The following is a 15,354-nucleotide window of genomic DNA, read 5'->3' on the forward strand; positions in this document are numbered from 1 at the left end:
AATTTAAATGGCACCCAAATAAAGAGCCATGAATCTGCAGCGACACAGTTACACATTGCCTTATCCAAGCCCCGCAATCCCTTTTCCAGGTGAGAGTGAGAAAGATGATGCCCAATACTCTTTGAATCTGGCATCACATATTACATTCTTCTACATATGAAATACAAAGCAGAAAGTAGAGCCTTAGTAGGTAGCAGATATAGCTGTCCCATGTACTTTATGTATAAAATGACCAATGATTATTAGAAACAAGGGTTTTATTTATTTTATTTTATTTTTTCATTTGTAATGTAATTTATAGAATTCTGATCTCTTTTACATGTACTGTAAAACTAATTGATGTAAAAGATAATGTATTCCAATGAACAACAGCATCAAACTGTTCAGTTGGCAAGTCATTGATGTCATTTTCTGGCTGGAGAGCTTATGGAGTAGAACAGAGTTTCTCAATGTCTGTCCTTACATACCCCCGAAAGGTTATGTTTTCAGGATTTCCTTTTGCCAAGGTGAATTTTTGAATTTCACTGAGTTTGTAATTTTTTTTCATCTAGTAATACAGGTGTAAATGATTAAACCATGAACTACTGTTTGAGTCGAAATTCGTAGTCCCCAACTGTGTGCCCAACCCTCTCTTTTGAAATAGCTATAGCGCAATGTGCTATTTACGTATCAGAAGTAGTATACTACTAATGGCCTTTAAATGTTACCTCTAAATTTATGCATTTGTTACTTATAACAATTAATGATACAGCAGGTAAGGATTAGAACTTCTCTCAGGTTGTATTGTCTTTAAAGGTTCCAGTGGAGAAATGTCTTTATTTCTAATCTGGTAAAAAGGTTGTCCAGCCTCCAGACAGGATGTGAGAGGGAGTGTGGGGGGTTTATTCATTTAGAAATGACCTCTACTAAAGCAGAGAATCAAGCACTCTGAATCCTTTTTCTTTTCTGTGTCTAGAGATGATATGGGTAAATGCCCAGGCTTTTAACCAGCACCAGTAGTGAGTCTGGAATGGTACTTAAGCCCTTACACTAACCTTCATCCTTTCCAGCAAGGATCCTTAAGTTGTAATGCAAATCAAAACATATTTTAGATTTTTAGAAGTAAAAAAAAAGATTAGAACTTTTGTTGGGATTTTACTCCTATCAGCAGCCCTGAGATTCTTCATCTTGCATTTTCCAGTTGCCCTTGTCACTACTGGTACTGTACAGTAGCATGAGGCAGTCACTCCAGCCTGAGGTTGGAAAGGTGGTCCAGATTCTCCAAGTTGACAAATCCATATGTTCCATCAAAATAATTTGTTTTGCATCTCTCAGCAGGGTCTTAGGATCATGGAATAGATACCAGATGATGGGCCATTATACAAGAAGGGCTGGACAGTGCCCTAGAAGGGCCTGGAAACAGCAGGGCCAATATCTGCATCTTTTTACAAGGAGGAACAGATGCAAGAGCCCTACAATATTATCTCTAGCAGGCTACTTGTGAGCTAACTAATGGGACCCTGTCTACTGTAAAGTACTGGGATGAAATTCGCAGACCCATTGCTTGAGGTCCTCCTGGTACAGGACAATGCCTGGCATCATGTGACCAAAGTTTGTAAGCCGTTGCAGGATGATGAAGGAATTGATGCCATTAATTGTCCTTCACGTTCCCCTGATGGAGACCCTCTGGTACATTATGTATTGGTGCGACTGACTTTAAGTAGCGCCACAGACTTTCCTGGAGATCACTAGGGATGAGCAAACGAGTTTTTAAAACTCAATCTAACTGCGAATTCGGCCGTCCTCGCTTACCGAAAGTGTAAGAATTGCTGGTGTAAATTCGCCGATCAAGCTCTAAAAAAAAAAAAAGATTGCAGGCTGCACTGATCATTGAATGCAGCGTCGGCTGCATTCATTGATCAGCTCAGTGTGCGATCCCTGGCACTAGAGGTTAAATGGGTTACAAGTTTCCCAATTCAAAACCTCTAGTGCTCTCTAATTGGCTGAGGAAAGCTTTCCAAAGCTGCCAATCAGGGGGAACTAGAGGTTTTGAATAGGGAGACTTGTCCCCATTTAACCTCCAGTGCCGGGGATCGCAAACAGGATTCCCAGAGCTGCAAGAATGATTGCAGCTCTGAGAATCCACTGCGATCCCGGGGCACTAGAGGTTAAGTAACCTCTAGTGCTGGGGATCTTCTCAATGAATAAGTAACCTCTAGTGCCCGGGGATAGCAGTGGAACTGCAGAAGAACTCTCAATGTAGTTTCTCCATTAAGAGTTCTTCAGCAGTTTTACTGCGATCCCCAAGTTTTTTTAATTAACCTCTAGTGCTGGGGATCTTCTCAATGAATACGGCCATGGCTGTATTCATTGGGAACATCGTGCCTTCCCCGGGGCACTGGAGGTTTATTAACCTCTAGTGCTGGGGATCTTCTTAATGAATGCGGCTGTGGCTGCTTTTTTTTGAGAACAGTGTGCGAATAAACCTCTAGTGCCCCGGGGATCACAAACAGGAGGATTCCCAGGGAATCCTGTGAATCCTCCTGTTATAATTTCCTCGATCTTCTGATGGTTTTGCAAAATCGGTTCGCTGAAATTTTGCGGAAGTTTGAGGAAATTTTGAGGAAATTTTTGCAAGAATGCCTCATCCCTAAAGATCACCAGTGCCCTTATTCAGGTTTGAAAGAAGATCCCCCAGGGCACTGTTTGCCATCTCATCATCTGATTTCAGATTTTTACTGTGATATTTAGTGTGTTTTTTAATCTAGTCTAGTATATATATATATAAAATATATTTTGAAGAGAGTGATACATTTTGGTATATATATATATAGTGGATACAAAAATGTATCACTCTCTTCAAAATATATAACATTTTTTTTTGGCTATATAAGTATCTGAGGACATACTTTGGCACTTGTATACTCTCTGTTTATGTAGTTGCTTGTTACAACTCAAATTAAATCTGTATCATTTTGATTTTTCATTTAATACACCAAATAATGCATTGATCTTCTTTTCAGTAGAGCACATGACAGAGATAGGCGGTTAAAAGTCACATAATGAGGGAAATGCTGACTAAGATAGCATTTATCAGCAATGCATTCAGGTTAAGGTTATACAGCGTGCAGTGGGGCCCGTGTGACACCAAGACAGAATAAATGGACAAGCAGTTATTTCCAGATTTATCAAGGAAGCTGTAAAGAAGTTTCATTATCTCATCTCTTCTGGATTATAAAGAACCTGGAAGAAAATCAGTCTTTATGACTAAATATGAACTTTGTCCCAAACAAGTATGTTGGCTTTAACCTTTGGTCGCTGTCATAAATATATGCACTGCGTGGCACTAATTTCCTTCTAAGCAGAACAAAGAACACCTCATTTAGTCATGCAAAGTGCTCATTTATTTAAGAAAACAACTGTAAGTCTCCTGGGGATATACGGGACAGGTAACACAGGAAACATCTGAGTCAATAGTCAACATTCCATAAGATTGTTCTACAAAATGCCAAATATGCTCATAAATTTTAATATTGGGCAACCCCATTAGCCTTTGGCATAGACCTTAAACAAATTTTGCCTTAAATATATCTGAGCTATTCATTCACAACACAAACAGAACAATAAAATTATGATGACATATTATGGCCTTTGTATACTGAGGGCATCTCTGTTTATGTAGTTGCTCGTTACAACTCAAATTGCCCAGGTTATCAGGTAGAGACCCTGGTGAATGTTACACATTTGCCCTTTAGAAAATCATTTGGTCCCATTCATGGAGGCTAGAGTTGGCTCTTCTATTGGGAGAATACTTCTGGGACCTATTTCCTAATGTAGTGTCCTTAACAACCATCATCCAAGAGGAACACTCCCCGCTCAGCTCCAGCTGGTTACTTTGTACAGAACCAGGATGCTCACAACCAGAATGCAGGGAATAACAGCCAAGATGGATGAGGCCACAGCCAATATAGAGAGTTCACAGTAGGGATAAAGTAGTCACAGCCATTATGTGGAGGTCGGCAAGGATACAGACATACATACAGCCTAGGTAGAGGGGGCAACTGTCTAAATCAGGGGTGTCAGACGTCCTTTTTTTGTTCCCCAATGGAATCCTTAATATAAAATAAAAAAATAAAACTGCAGCTGGCCCGGCACGGCATTGAAATAGCACCACTACTACAATTCCCGGCGTCACTCACGTCTATAGACAAGCAGGCTCTCTGCCTTTGCGTGGCCCTGCATTGGACTGTTTCATAGACGCAAGTAATGCCTGGAATTTTAGTAGCGGCACTATTTCAATGAAAAGGGAAGTCCAGCGCGGGCCATTCATAAGATTTAGCCCCGCATTGGCCACGTCTGGCATTTCCAGCACTCCCCCTCAGCTGTACTTTTCCTTGTTACTCCAAGGCATGGGCTTGAATGGTTTCATAGAAGAAAAATGTTATTATTGTTAGTCTGTACAAATAGGTTACCATTGAACTTTAACTCAGAAGGCTACAAACAGAGAAAGAGGAATAAGATTTTGTCTTAAATAAAATAAAAAAAATATGCCTTTTTTCTTATTATAGGCTTGTTCCAGGTTGACTGTGAAGCAAAACCACTTTGTTTCCATATGAAAAGGTTTTATATCTAATGAGAAGGAAAAATTTCCTCGATTTTTTTAATCAAATTTCAAGGTTGGCCTGCGACTTTGTCTAAGTTTTTAATTTGGGCCCACTGTGCATTTGAGTTTGACACCCCTGGTCTAAAAGGTGTTAGCTGGAGTTGGGCTTAATTTTGTTTGTTGATCCAAGACTACCCTGTCTACTGGGTGACAATAATGCTGTGCGAAATTATTGCAGAATGAACATTACTGTCAGACTGTTCAAGGACATGGAAAGATAACAGCTCAAAAATTCAAAAAGTAATAAATCCTTGTTAAGAAGGAGGGTGGGGGCAACTGCTGTGTGAAAGCCCTTCTCTGGACAAAAACTAAAATTCTTTCACTGGTCCCACACCACCTCCAGAAAAACCTCTTGCTAACCTAATGAAGGCAGATGGAATAATTATGTTATGTTATGTTGTTATGATGTTTTTTTGCCTAGCAAGGTCAACATACAAATGTTTATTTTGTTTAAAAAAACACACAGTTATTGATCACAGATATTGAAATATATTTAGGTATCTCAGCATACTGTGTATGATAATATCAATATTTTAATTTAAATATAATTTATAGGAATAGACTAATCACCTATGTGTATTTTTTAAGATATAATAGTGCTGTTGAGATAAAGTATGTGATAAATAATGGCCTTGAACTTTTATTCCCAGGAGTGGTTCAGATTTCATATGGTGACTTTATTGCATAAAATGCTGGTTTTATGTAACACTATAATGTGAATATTGTCACATTGTTGGTTTACAGATGCACTGGGCTGCCAGCAGTGGGAGTTAGTGAGGTTGGTGCACTGAATTTAACCTCATCATTATGACTGTAGTACGTGCAAGCTAATTCTCGATTTTCTATGTTGACACCTGATAAGTGATGAGCTGCTTAGTAAGACTTTCTTATCTGAGCTGACTTTAGGACTATGTAAACCAAACAATATGCTCCCTTTAGGTATGCTTTATTGCAAGTGAGTGTAAGTTAAAGCATAGGTCCACTTGAATGTCTAAAGATACAGACTGCCATCGAAGACCTGGAATCCAAGTCTATTTTGCAATATTGACTGAATACAGATCCTTACCACATCAGGCCTGATTTATTAAAGCTCTCCAAGGCTGGAGGGATACACTTTCTTCTGTGAACCTGGGTGATCCAGCAAACATAGAATGGATTTCTTAAAATTAAACTGCTATTTCTTAACAAATGTTTAAATCCGGGACCAGATCCATTTCAGGTTTGCCGGATCACCCAGCTTCACTGATGAAAACGTATCTTCTCCAACTTGCAGAGCTTTATTAAATCAGGCCCACTCTTTAGAGTTCATGACTAGGGTTAATTCAGATGTAGTGATTTATCTAATACACCCACTAAATCTCTTTAATCTAACAGACTACTGGAGGAGAATTTTTAGTACCATTGAAGCCTTTTATTCCCCATATGACAGCTTACCATATTAACATTCTCATTTTCTGTGGGACCCCCCCTAAAATAATCAGTATCAATAGTTGTGGAATAGACTGTGCATTCATAGCCATTAGCAGATATGGCATAGCAGAAATGCAATTTTTTTTCCAGGATAACATCACTCATACCATGGCAGCATGAGAGTAGACTGGATGGGAGAGTGTTCGTGTGTATGCATTTCCACACATTGGCCCTGATTTATTAAAGTTCTCCATGGCTGGAGAGAATACACTTTCATCAGTGAAGCTGAGTAATTGAGCAAACCTGGAATGGATTTCCTAGAATCAAGCTATTTGTTAGCAAATGTTTTAAATCCTGGACCAGATCCATTCCAGGTTTTCTGGATCACCCAGCTTCACTGATGAAAGTGTATTCTCACCAGCCTTGGAGAACTTTAATAAATCAGGACCAATGCATCTGATGTGGGTTTGTGTGTTAGCAATGGGATGCTAATGGACACAGTTCAGATGCAAAATAACCCACACCCCCAGATTTAAAAACATTTCTTTCTGCCAAATCATGGATTTCCACAAAAACTCAATTTCAACTAGTACATGGCACCCCATGCGTCCCTGGCAAAACCACGTTCCGGGGCTTTGCAATTACCTAAAAAAATTGGTGTCCATGTTCTATATTGCAAATATAATAGAAGCATGAACATTTATTGGATTTTCACGTTAAACTGACAAACTTGGATGGAACTTGCAAATGAAAGCAAATGAACTATAAGGTGCAAAGAAGGATTAGTACTGAAAAGTATTGAATAATTTTGGGTATTAGGGCTATTAGGCTAGTAGGGCTACAGTTCTACTTTAGGCACACATGAAATTAGAACAACGCCCCCAAACCATGTCTTTATGATAAGCCTAACCATTTTGCCCTAGATGATTACACAAACTGACTGCAGATACATCCTAATAACTCTTATACCTTTTTAGGGCAAGTTGACCCAGCAACACACTTACAAAGTATTCCTACTTCCTACATTACTTGATGGGTAAGTAGGAGATTACTAGACACTGGCAAAGATCCAACTGACTTTCTAACACCACTCCCTTTAGATCGCCCTCAAAACCCCTTCCTGTCAGTCATCCATTCAGGTAAATGCCCTGTACCTCTCCTTCCAATGACCATTTAACCCTTTGACCATCTGGCCCCCCCATTGATCCCTGTTATCTAGGTCCTGCACCTAAATTTTGCTTTTCTTCTGCTCCGGTTCTAGCTAGAATTCTAGAAACCATTGTCAAATGGAAAAGTAAACATAAGCATACATGCTATTTTGTATGGAAAGATAAATTCTTGAAATAGCATATAACTTATCTCCTGCTTGGCAGATGGCAACCCTGCATTCATCCAGTCTTGGAACACCCTCTGACAATAAGACAGTCATAGCTGTGCGGGGTGGCATTTATATTGGAGCACCAAACTCCTGCATGATAGAGGTAAAAAGCCCCTTGGATTGAAGATACTTTATGAACTCTGGTTTACCACACACTGAGCAGGAGATAAGCACATTTTCTATCCTTTTCAGTAAATGCCATTTTAAGCATTTATATTTTCTTAAAAAAGGGTTTCACACCATGCCAGTGCACACTTAGTTTTCAATCTCCTTTCCTGAACTTCACCGGTACTTTTCTGATCACCACTTGCTCTGTTTTTCAGAAATGATGCCACAAATGTGATCATCAAGGGATAATGAAACAGGGTATGGGTTTTGTTAGAAGTAATAAGAATCATGGAATGGGTATATAAATCTCTGTGACTGCATAATGATTTTTTCCTTTCTTTATATAAATGTAAAATGTAAATTGTCTTTTCACTTGTTTTTTTTTTTATTCTGGTGTTTAGCATTAACTTGAATATAATTTTTTTTTAATAATGGAATGGATGATGACAACCTTATGGAGGAAACAAAGGTAAAAAAAAAATCTGTCAGTAATAAAACTGTGTCAAACTGGACACAAATGAAAATGCAGTCATCATAAGCAATTTAAAATTGAACTGGAGCTCAATAGGTGTCCTGTAGATTTGCCATCTTATAGAGAACATCTTGAAATGTTAATAGTGCCTAAGTAGAATTGAATTTCTCCAGCTGCCAAAGCCCTATGCCTTCAGCCTTTAAGGTTTTAGAAATGCATTATGAGATCAGCTAAGTAACGGATTTTCCCTGTTATCATATTTACCTGTTGTCTTAAAAAATAAATTGTAGGTCAGATTGAATTAAAATATGGGCCGCTGACTTTTTAAATCAACCACGGGACTGGCCTGTTTACAAGAAGGTTTACAATGAATCAAAGGTAAAGTATAGATGGGTAAACACTTTTCTTATGTTGAGTAGGCAGTGAATCATAATTTAACTTATTAGCATCTCAGTTTTTTTTAGATTAGTAGGTCTTTGTCTCAAATCTATCGGCATCATTCCTTTAAATGTGACACCTTTATCCTTTAACGAAATTGCCTTGGGAAAGCTTCATGTGTAGTATAACAGGGGGCACTTCTGTACCATTTGTAGGGGAATACACAAATCATTCAAAGAACATAGGTGAATGCCTTAAAGTTGTGGGTGTTTTTTTCAGATCAAGTTTGACCAGGTTCAAATATTACTTATCAGATTTTTAAGCCACAATTTTTTTAATCCCATAAATTTTGGTGTAAGATTTGGTGATATCACTACTGTGCTGCTCACTGTTCCCTTTGTTGGAAAAGAGTTGTACCTAATGGCCTGTAGACAGCATCTACTTGTTTCCAATAATTTGGAAATTGAAGCTTTTTCCTCTCCCACTGTTCCTTGATTTTTCTCCATTAGTCATTTAATCACCCGTTATCAAGGACAACTCTAATATAAAAAGAGAGTCCTAAGCCTCTACCAAGATGGCTGTTGGCACACAGAGATATAGCAAAGAAAAAAGCAACTGCAAAGAATTTGTAGCATAGGTCCGCAGTTCAGGTCTTCTCTAAAGATCTCAAACTCACCAGGAGTGCTCTAATGTGCATATTCAAAGCTTTCTTAGTAGTGTTGGAAGCCACCCCACCTCATCCAAATTTTCCATGTTCCTATTGACTCATTGCTAAACAAAAGTGGACCTACCGGACAATAAAAAAGTTCTTGAGGCAAGAGGGCATTGTCTAGCTAACAACACTGCTAAGTTCATTAAAGAACCTTAGGGCTCCTGGGACACCCAAGACGACATGTATATAGGCGTATGTGTAGGTCTGAATTTTACTTCTGTAACCTGCTTTATCAATATTTTACCTTTGGATACAAATTTTGTCATCAGATTCTCAGATAAATCCATTTCTAGCCACAATGATTGATTGTATGTTATTCTCCATAATTACACTCTCCCCTATTGATTTATTTTATAAAGAATAACTTTGCCTGATAAAAGATGAGCAACCATTACTAATACACATATCTTGAACGTGCAAATTCAACATAACAATGTTTACAAAAATATTGGTGATACCAATTATTATTGTTGGCCCTCTTTAGGAAATTATCTTGCATTGAGATAATCATGGAAAACACCATTCAGTGTTTCAGAGTTCATTGGCCTTCCCAGTCAATACACTATCATGGGACTATTGCGAATAATGTAGTTTTCCCCTGCTGTTTTTTACTTTCCCAACAAGAAAAAAGTAGTACTCTGCAAGTCGAAATATATCACAAAAAATCTTTATTGGTATTCACATTCATCACATTTCATCCACGTATTTCAAAATACCCAAAATCTAATCCAAAACAAATCTATTTTTTAAAAGAGGGTCACAGTTGCCATCACTGTTATTTATTACAATAAAGCAGAACAGATATGAAAATGCAGATCTGTACAGCTCCAGAACATAAATGCTAATGAAAATACCAAATACATCATAAACAGGAGATTGATAAATGTGGGGTCTTGGGCCCTCCTCAATTAGCTTAGCTCCCAAATCTGTTGGAAATGCACTCTGTACAATGCAGAAGTTTTCTCATGAGATTTGTAATACCCAGAAATCATTTATTCCGCATGTGAGGCCCAATGACATCATCAGAGCCTACACAAAGCATATGGAAGCCAGCCTTTAAGAATATTTTTCAATTTATCTTCCACACTTTTGTTTTTTGTTTTTTTTATTGGGGGTAAATGGCTGCAGGATACGTGGACCTTGCATTTTTATCCAAGGTCTGTTAAAGATTCAAGCTTTATTCTCATAAGGAAAACTTACCTATCAGAAAAACTGAAATAGTTTTTAAAAAATTAGAAAAACTTTCCCATTTGCTCATTGCTTTGTGGACCTATCACCACATTTTTTTACATTACATAAAAGGGTGGCTAACCCTTTTATAAAAAGAAAAAAATGTCTTTGTTTTTTTTTATTTTTTAGAGAGGACCCCTCCTCTTCCATCTTTACCACTGTGCCAGGGAAACCTGCAGCCTCTTGGGATACATTACATATCCCAGAACGGTGCAGTCTACTCCTTCGATCTCAAGCATGTGTAGAATGGGTTTTACTGGAATTGTTTTTTTACATTTTCAGGAAGGCACGTCACCTGATCTTGTGCCTGCACAGTACATGATTGGGTGACGTAAGAAGAAGAACCCTAAAGAAGACAGAATAGGATGGTGGTGCTCTGTGTCCTGTCTGTGCCAGAAAGAAGAAGGGACGGTGCTGGACTTACTGGCATCAAGGGCTTTAGACCTATCAATGTAAGTGTCTTTTGTTTTACTACCAACCACTTTATTTGGTACACCTTACTAGTTGGACTCTCTTTTACCCCCATAATGGCACATGCCATAACTCTTCGTGGCAAACGTTTCTATGGGATTTTGAAAGTGACATAATAGCATCACACATTTGCTGCAGATTTGTAGGCTGCACATCCAAGATAGTAATCCCCTAGTCCATCACATTCCAAAGGTGCACTGTTGGATTAAGCACTGGTTACTGTGGAGGCCATTTGAGTACAGTGAACTCATTGTCAAACTAAATAAACCAGATAGAGATTTTAATTTTGTGACATGGCACAAAATCTTGCTGGAATAGCCATCAGAAGAAGGGTGTGTTGCAGTCATATATTCTCTTGTCTTGGTAACCGTTGGAAAATTACATCCTAAGATGCCTGTTCTTAGCTGTCAGGTGTGGGACTCGATATGGTCTCCTGCTGCTATAGCCCATGTGTTTCAGGGCCATTCAGAAATTCTCATCTGCATACTGCTCACTGGATATTTTCCCTTTTAGGACCATTCTTTGTAAACCTTACAAATGACTTACATGAAAATCCAAGCAAATGGGCAGTTTCTGTATTACTAAGACCAGCCCAACTGACACCAACAGTTTCTTCCCCATTCTGATGCACAGTTTAAACTTCAGTGGGTCACCTTGACAATGTTTGCACACCTAAATTTAGTTATTTGCTTGTATATGAGTGTCCGATAATAAAGGAATCAGTGGATGTATGATTATCATATCATAATATTATATCATAATATTATATCTTATACATTTTTTGGTTTTAATGTTTCGGACAAAATATCATGACTAATTATACACTAATAAAGACTGCTTTAGTTATATTTACATGACTTGTGTGCCCACTCTTGTTGACATGTTTTTTTATCTTTTTGAAGTAGCAATGTTTGGATAACCTTTTTAGGTTTATTTTGTTCCTGTGCCAGCTGTTGTTGTTAGTATTTCAAACATCTACTCATACTCAAAAAAGTCTATATTTTTGAATTTTCATTTCAAACTTGAAAGGGCATTTTTAGTGAACACAGACTACAGTGAACCCAGTATCCAGTATATCCAGTATGCAGCAGTGAAGAGAATAAGAGAACGTAAACCTGCAGCCTAACAAAGAACATATAAATGACAGCAAACTTCCTGAAACCACTGGAGAGACGTGCATCATCTATCTGTTGCTTGAATCATTACATTGCTGTTTTCTGTAACGCCTTATCTTCAGGAGATATTGTAGTCAGAGATTAAGGGTTGACATTTGGCTTGGAATATAAGGTCACCGTTTTAACCTCTTGGCTTCAGAGTGTCTTCATTATAGAAAGAAAACACCTACAAAGTTTTCTATAAAAAAAAAACAAAAATTTCAGTATATGAATTTGAGAAGTTAGGTTTAAACTGGAATACCAATTTCTAACCTAGAGCAAACACATGAGCCTGGAGTTCCAATGATGTCCCTCACTAAGTTTCTATGCAAAAACAAATATCCTCGTGGATCTACAAACAGCCAATCAGGAACGACCACTGTCCGGTTCAAAAGAGGAGGGCACAGTGAGGATGTCAAATACTCGATCTCAGACTAATTTCAATTTTTTAGGGTTTTTTTCTGCATTTTATGTGGTTTAAAAAAAAAACAACATCAATGTAATATTCTGAAATGTATCAGTTCTTAGATTTGGTCACTGCATTAGTTTCCTGGTTAAGAATAAATTCAGCAAATACAGACAATACCCATTGATCACAGGATCACAAAGTAAATTGAGAAAGAAGCCTGAAAATAAAGAAAAGTAACATAGCCAGTAATTGCCTTGGTAAGCGTTAACGGTACAGAGATTGATCTTAAATTTTACAACTGACACTGGAGCGAAGCAGAGTGGAAGGAAAGTCTACAATTTCATTCCTGCTATATCAATATATAATAAAATTAAACTACTTGCAGGATTCAATTATAAAATATTTATGCAAGAAAATTATGAACATGCATCAGTATTTTCAAAGGAAAGACTAAAACTTTTGAAACTCCTTCCACATAACCATTCCATATTGGTGTGCTACCCTACTTCAACATGCAGTGTGTTTAGGCATCCAATTTACATACCAACACATTCAATGGGGGGCTACCAACACATAACGGGGTACAAATACATGCAATAGAAAAAATGTGAAACTGTAGCGTATTTTCCAGATGGTGCAGAACAAAGCATACTATATGTGTTGTAATGCAATGTACCACCTACCATAGTTATACATTGATGCACCACTGTGCACTGCAAATCATAGGGTGCAATACTACAATGGAAAGATGGGAAGCCAGTCTTAAAAAAGGTGTCAACTCTAATTAAAAGTGTGTGAATGCTATGGATTGCAACTTAGAGCATTACAGAGGAACATTCTTTTTAAAGTTCTTGTTTTGCTGGGTTTGTTTTTTTTATCTGAAAAAATAATAAAAACTGGTTGTAGTAAATTCGTTATAGGAAATGGAAATAATGACCAACCAGAACTGTTGTTCTGTTGGTCTTTTGAAAAATGTTGACATGCACAAAGAACCCACCCCCCCAACATTTTTCAATATGGTATTCAGTAATGGTTTTGACTAAATGCTAGACCATCATGAGCTGGCACATAAAAGATAGGGACAGTGTACTGTATTGACCTCACTTTGCCTCCACTCTTCTTTTAAGAAGGCTTTCCACAGGATTGTTGAGGGTTTCAATGTAATTTGTGCCTATCCAGCATTTAGAGGTCAGATCTGGCTGGTAATCTGTGTTATTTCTCCTGAAAGGTGTTCAGTAAAGTTGAGGTCAGGGCTTGGTGCAGATCATTTGAGTTCTTCCAATAACGGGTCTGGGAAAGCTTTATAAACCAAGTCCTATGTCTTTATGAAGCTAGCTTTGTGCACGGAGGCAAAGTCATACTAGAACAAACAAGAGCTTTCCTTAGACTTCTACCCCGGGGTTGAAAGTGCACAATTGTAAAAAAAAAATGTCTTTGTATGCTGTTGCATTAACAGTACCCTTCACTGGAAACTCCCAAATAATTATTTACCCATAGAGTGAAATTTCTTTTAAATACCCATTCTTGTTTCTCGATAATTGACATTATCTTTGTCCTTTATAAGCGGTGATCTGCAAATGAAATCTTAATTCTATTAGAACTTCACCCTGATAAGTAAATAAATGAATCAGCAACATTTTTTTCTAATGAGTAATTTTTTTTACCGATTGAGACAAGATCACTCAGCTGGGAGATAGCAGAGCATGTAGAGAATTATACCTTCGTTTACAGTAATGGTATAATACCTCCATATTCACCTGCATGTCTGTGATGACTAAAGGAAATAAGTGAAGCATACCTACCTGTGTCCTCTTGACCTGACCTTGCTTCACCTAGTGCAATTGTCTTTCTGCCTGTAATAAACAATTTTCAATATTACTAGGACATTTTTAAGCATGCAAGTTTTTAGTCCAGTGTTTCTCAAGCAGAGGTTGGTAGGGGTTCCTTGAGCAATTAGGAATTTGTGCTTCCTCAGTCAATTACCTTTGACACCAATAATCTTTTTGGCTATCCATAATGGTGACATTCTTTTCAATGACCACCAATGTAATAGGAATTCTTCCTATTGACCACCATGCTAATATACTGTAAGCTGAGGATATAGTATAGAAGGGGGTCCCTGAAGACCTGAAAGTTGTTTCAAGGGTTGCAAAACATTGTTTTAATCACATTGTCAATCACACAAAAAGGAATAAGTAATTAAAAAAAACTCTGTAATACTATTGTATGTCCAGCTACTCCATTTATCTTAGTTTTGGGTAGTTTGGGATTTTTACCTCTATTATAGGCTTCATTAGTAACGATTCTCTTTTCTGCTCCAGGAACATTCCAGAAGGCCACAGACAAAATGTATTGAGAACTCTACACAGGTATTGGAGGTATCATATTTTAGAAACATGAACTTGTCCTGCAACCTGTATTAAAAAATTTGTACCCTCCAGTAATATATCAAGAATACTGCATAGATTATATTGAAAAGAATCAAGCTGGCACAATGAGCATTTGTAAGAAAGCTAGAAAACTCTTTCTGCTTACCGATAAAACTTTGATAGTATATCTGTTTTCTGTTCTGTTTCTGTTTTAATTATCTCTGTCAGCAATGTACATATCTTGTAACTCGGCATGTCCTAGCATCGCTTGGACTTGTTAGCGGAGAGAGGGAGGTTCATAACAAGATTACCGCTGATTGACCAACCTGATAGCGCAGGTTTTATGTGTTGTGTGATAATGGTAATCAGAAACAACAAGCAAATAACAAAACTCAAATGAACTGAAAAAAGACAGCAAAGAAAAAAAATCCAAACAAAAAGGGTTAACTCAAAATTTTAAGTCGGATTACTATTGTATTTGTATACTCTATTAGCCTGACTCTTACATGTAGCTGGGTCTGTTTTATGATTCCATATTGTGAGAATTAAAATCTGATTTATGTGTTCAAGTGACATTTTAGTAGCAAACTTACATAGTTCTGACATTCTGTACATTTCACC

The 15,354-nt window shown here is 37.6% G+C and overlaps 1 long non-coding RNA gene across 1 annotated transcript; it reads right to left on the bottom strand.

Annotated features, from left to right (window-relative positions):
- Positions 1-11,664: 11,664 nt before the first annotated feature.
- On the bottom strand, positions 11,665-14,985 carry LOC140329986 (uncharacterized). Its single transcript, XR_011920547.1, has 3 exons — positions 14,900-14,985; positions 14,167-14,217; positions 11,665-12,154 (listed from the first exon to the last, which is right to left on the bottom strand). It is a non-coding gene; the product is annotated as an uncharacterized lncRNA (long non-coding RNA).
- Between the last annotated feature and the right edge of the window lie 369 nt (positions 14,986-15,354).

Source organism: Pyxicephalus adspersus, chromosome 4, assembly GCF_032062135.1.
Source record: "Pyxicephalus adspersus chromosome 4, UCB_Pads_2.0, whole genome shotgun sequence".
Taxonomy (NCBI): Eukaryota; Metazoa; Chordata; class Amphibia; order Anura; family Pyxicephalidae; genus Pyxicephalus; species Pyxicephalus adspersus.